The following is a 6,000-nucleotide window of genomic DNA, read 5'->3' on the forward strand; positions in this document are numbered from 1 at the left end:
TGGAAGTGGAATGGGCAAGGATGTGGATGGTGGGGGAGGAGGAAATGATGGAAGTGGTGGAATGGGCAAGGATGGGGATGGTGGGGGAGAGGTAAACGATGGATGTGGTGGAAAGGGCAATGATGGGATTGGGGGGAGGAAATGCTGGAGGTGGTGAAATGGGCAATGATGGGGTGGGGTAGAGGACAATAATATGTGTGTGGACAATTTGAGTGGGGACAGGGGGATTTATTGTGTGGGGAGAATTTGGGGATGGGGGAATTTATTATGTGTGGAGTGAGATTTGGAGTGGGGATGGGGGATTTAATGTGTGTGGGGAGATTTGGAGTGGAGATGGGGGGATTTAATGTGTGGGGGAGATTTGAGGACTCAAAATGAAGAGCAAAAGGGGAGATGGGGGCATATATGAGGAAACAGTACAGGGGAATGGGGTTCATGTATGAGGGAACAATATGGGGGAATGGGGGCATGTATGAGGAAACAATATGGGAGAATGAGGGCACAGTATGAGGAGCGATATGAAAAATGTATGTGGACAGAGTACGGGGAGTGAGGGTGATGGGATGTGTGGAGACACAGTATGGGGAGTCAGGTGAGCAGGCAGTATAGAAAGTGAGGGGGTAAATATATGAGGAGACAGTATGGTGAACAGGGGGATGTGAGAGGAGACAGTATGAGGAGGGAGGGGAATAGTGTGAAGAGACAGTATGGGGGGACAAAAGTGAATGGGCACAGAATAGAAACTGAATAGTGGGGGTGTAGCATGGAGGGACAGTGTAAGGGCACAGCCAGGAGGGGACAGTATACCAAGGAGGGGGAGTGTGATGATAGAGTACAGTATGTGAGAGGACAGTGTGAAGAGGGGGCTGGTATGGAAAGGAGAGGTCAGTGTGAAGACCATTTACCATAAGAGGGACAGTGTGGGGGTCATATTTTGTGCAGACAATATAGTGAGGGTCAATTTTGTATTCAGGAGCATTATAATGACACTAGTATCTTTAAGGGAAAATTTTCTGCAAAACAGTGGAGAAGATGGAAGTCCGCAGAGACGGCTGTGCATGAGAAAAATCATGGGGTCTGGACAAGATGAAGAAAAGAAGGAGAACGACTCCAGAGATGATGTCATCTATAAGGTACCTGGATGTAAATGTTATGTGTGATGCTAACTAACTCTCAAGTTTTTATTTATGTTAGCAGCTTTAAAGGGGTTGTCCAGGTTTGTAATGAGTCTGCAGTTATTCTTTGTGACTGCAGACTTCTGAGTTCTCACAGTGTGCACTGCACACTGTCAGGATTCTCTCATGCTGGTTATTTACATACATGCAGTCACGTGCTGATTAGACATGTGTGGCCTCACTTAATGAAAATGAACTGAGCGAGGACGAGCACTTCTAGTCGGAATGTGGTAAGAAGTATATAAATCGCATGCTTGTGCTGACATGACCGTCCACCGGCAAGGGAGAATCCTAAAAGTGTGCAGTGCATTAGTTGTCAGAATTCAGAAGTCTGCAATGTCAGGATTCAGCTCTGCAGGTTCCAGTAGTTGTCACATGGACACTTCACTTATATGTGACTTTCATACTTGTGGTCCTGTGACATCGAGCTTCTCTTCCTGCTTCTCTCAGTTTTTCACTGATCATTGAGAGCATTTGGGAGAGGAGTTCATCGGTACATGACTAAGTGTGAAAATCGCATATGTGCTTGGTGGGGGGGGGGGGGGGGGCGCCAAGATGAATTCTTGCCCCGGGTGCCAGAAACCCTAGATACACCTCTGCTGGGAGTAGTTGACCAGGTGCAGCCAGCACCAGATAAGTCCCTGGCCAGATCATTTAAACATGTGTTCTCTCAAATGCCATAGCATTTCAGAAAAAAAATATACCTAGCTGCAATCATGCTGCCCGTGGTTTGAGAAGCATAAATTAGCTGACAGGATCCTTTAAAAGGGTTAATTCTGGCAGATAAGAAGCAGTATGGAATCAGTATGTTTGATAACGGTGAAGAAATTTTGTGTGGGATGATTGAAGTAAAAGCTAACAGTATTCTGTAAATGGATAAGGCTAATAATAATAATAATAATCTTTATTTATATAGCACCAATATATTCTGCAGCGCTTTACAGTTCAGCAGTTCAGCTAAGGCTATACTGTAGAACAAAAAAAATGGTTTAATTTCTAATCACATTCTCACAAGTCATACATTTAGTAACTATATTTTATGAGTTTTTTTAAATATATATATATATTTTTGCAGTTAAGTAAATTATATTATTATACATATAATGGAGGTAAAATTCCATGCAACAAATTGTAATTATTTAACTTCTTAGATATTATTCTTGCTGTGGAGGAAGTTCTCTTGTTCTCACGGTATATTATCGTAGCTTAAATCCTCAGTAGAAGATTAAAGTAACAATCTGACTTATTTACATCCTGTGGAGGAGAAATATTCCCTTTATCACAGGATCTGGTGAATTCATGCACATCAGCTATGTAGGTTTGATTACTTAACAGTTGGTATCTGGGGGCTAGAAAGATGGATTGACATAGAGATTAACAGTTGTGATACATAAGAGATCTGCCATCAGATGCTTAGGAAGCTTTCAATTTACTTTAGGATGTTTAAAATACTTTTATCTTGCTTCGGCTATTATGTGTAATGCTAATACACTGCCTATACTTTGGTCTGGAACACAATGTAGCTTAATTGTGTCATTATAAAGTCATCGTTTTCTCTTTTCCAATGAAAAAGAAGGGCTGATTATAACTCTTCTTGAAATTAGTTTTTTTGTATTCCATAATGTCATTAGCTGTCATATTATATATACTGTGAAGAAGCACATAAGACAAGTACATTCCCAATTGCAAAAAAAGTTGGGCGCTGTATGAAATGTAATGAAAACAAGAATGCAATGATTTGGAGATATCCTAGATCCATATTTTTTTCAGAGCAGATCATAGAACACAGATTTTGTCCACCCACACATGGCCACCCAAGACATGTGAATGGGCGATGTCCAATATCCTCCGTCTATAGGGTCCTGGTACCAACAACTGTTCCACTATTTCCTCCCCCACTTTTGTAACCCCGACAATAAATCTTCACTCAACATAAAATATGGAAACCTGGTGTCAGGCCCCGAGTCCTGTGCTATACCATTTATGACAGTAATATTGTTGAGTGCTTCCTTTAGAGCTAGGTCCTTATGTTGGCCAGACCCAAAATTTTCGCTGGTCAACCCTAGATCAGAAATGTTGGCCTCATAGAACACTGCCTCCTCATCTCCTACAATGCACAGATTGGAAACCCATCAGACTCTGGGTGCGGTGATACTTCTTTAGGGCCAACCCTTATATTATCTGAGCAACTGAGCCCTGTTCCCTTCCCCCATAGATCCCAAACTAAACAAAAGGCAAAAGTTTAAAATGAGGCTCTACATGCTCACATATTGCACATCACACTCAAACGTCTTGGTTGTATTTACATGCGCTGAGTTCAGATCGTTCAGTGAGCGCGATAGACAATATTGAAGTCGTTCAGCGCTTGTTTCCCGGCTGAGGAAAAATGATGGGGACAGAACAATAACTAATAGAAAATTTTATGCCCAAACATATCATGTTATCAGCAGCACTTCTGCAGTTTACACCGGCGATGTGCTGCTGAGAACAATAAATTTTGTTGTGCCATAAACAATCCAATCACTCCCTGAATGAGCAGTATTTTGCTCATTCGTTGGAAAATTGCCAACAAGTTTACACCTATAAACTCTTGTCTGCACTGCCGGAATTTATAAATATGAATGACGCACACACACAATACTGCCAGTGTGTCTATACCCGGCCATCTACATATACTATTAACATATATGCAAGTTAGAATAATGAAATAAAATATATTAAGATGAACAGTTATAAAGGCATATACAGTACACACTTATACACACATGTACATGGCACACACCTATATGCACACACATACATGGTATACACTTATAGACACACATACATGGCACATATTAAAACACACACACGTACATGGCACATACTTATACACACGTACATGGCAGATACTTATACACACATATAAGGCACGCACTTATATACACACGTACATGGCACACACATATAAGGCACGCACTTATATACACACGTACATAGGACATACTTAACCCCTTAATTCCATATAACGTACTATCCCGTCGAGGTGACCTGGGACTTAATTCCCAGTGATGGGATAGTACGTAATATGCGATCGGCCGCGCTCACGGAGGGAGCACGGCCGATCGCGGCCAGGTGTCAGCTGACTATCGCAGCTGACTTCCGGCACTATGTGCCAGGAGCAGTCACGGACCGCTCCTGGCACATTAACCCCCGGCACACTGCTTTCAAACATGATCTCAGTGTACCGGCGGTACAGGGAAGCATCGCGCAGGAAGGGGGCTCCCTGCGTGCTTCCCTGAGACGATCGGTACAAGGCGATGTACTCACCTTGTACTGAGCGTCTCCTCCCTGCAGTCCCCGGATCCAAAATGGCCGCGGGGCTGCATCCGGGTCCTGCAGGGAGTACTTCCGGGTCCACAGCAGGCGCTGGTAAGCCTGCACGACCGTATGTCAGATCGCTGATCTGACAGAGTGCTGTGAAAACTGTCAGATCAGCGATCTGTGATGTCCCCCCCTGGGACAAAGTAAAAAAGTAAAAAAAAAAAATTTCCACATGTGTAAAAAAAAATAAAAAAAAAAATTCCTAAATAAAGAAAAAAAAATATTATTCCCATAAATACATTTCTTTATCTAAAAAAAAAAAAAAACAATAAAAGTACACATATTTAGTATCGCCGCATCCGTAACGACCCAGCCTATAAAACTGTCCCACTAGTTAACCCCTTCAGTGAACACCGTAAGAAAAAAAGAAAAAAACGAGCCAGAAAACAACGCCTTATTATCATACTGCCGAACAAAAAGTGGAATAACACGCAATAAAAAAGACGGATATAAATAACCATGGTACCGCTGAAAACGTCATCTTGTCCCGCAAAAGTGAGCTGCCACACAGCATCATAAGCAAAAAAATAAAAAAGTTATAGTCCTCAGAATAAAGTGATGCCAAAATAATTATTTTTTCTATAAAATAGCTTTTATATAAATGAGATATCGCTGTAATCGTACTGACCCGAAGAATAAAACTGCTTTATCAATTTTACCAAACGTGGAACGGAATAAACGCCTCCCCCAAAAGAAATTCATGAATAGCTGGTTTTTGGTCATTCTGCCTCACAAAAATCGGAATAAAAAGTGATCAAAAACTGTCACGTGTCCGAAAATGTTACCAATAAAAACGTCAACTCGTCCCGCAAAAAACAAGACCTCACATGACTCTGTGGACCAAAATATGGAAAAATTATAGGTCTCAAAATGTGGAGATGCAAAAACTTTTTTGCTATAAAAAGGGTCTTTTAGTGTGTGACAGCTGCCAATCATAAAAATCCGATATAAAAAAACGCTATAAAAGTAAATCAAACCCCCCTTCATCACCCCCTTAGTTAGGGAAAAATTATAAAATAAATATTTTTTTATTTATTTCCATTTTCCCATTAGGGCTAGGGCTAGGGTTAGGGTTAGGACTAGGGTTAGGGCTAGGGTTAGGGCTAGGGTTAGGGCTAGGGTTAGAGTTAGGGTTAGGGTTAGGGCTAGGGTTAGGGCTAGGGTTAGGGCTAGGGTTAGGGTTAGGGCTAGGGTTAGGGTTGGGGCTAGGGTTGGAGCTAAAATTAGGGTTAGGGTTGAGGCTAAAGTTAGGGTTAGGGTTGGGGCTAAAGTTAGGGTTAGGGTTGGGGCTAAAGTTAGGGTTAGGGTTGGGGCTAAAGTTAGGGTTAGGGTTTGGATTACATTTACGTTTGGGATTAGGGTTGGGATTAGAGTTAGGGGTGTGTCAGGGTTAGGGGTGTGGTTAGGGTTACCATTGGGATTAGGGTTAGGGGTGTGTTTGGATTAGGGTTTCAGGTAGAAT

The sequence above is a fragment of the Ranitomeya variabilis genome, chromosome 3 (assembly GCF_051348905.1).
Source record: "Ranitomeya variabilis isolate aRanVar5 chromosome 3, aRanVar5.hap1, whole genome shotgun sequence".
Classification (NCBI taxonomy): Eukaryota; Metazoa; Chordata; class Amphibia; order Anura; family Dendrobatidae; genus Ranitomeya; species Ranitomeya variabilis.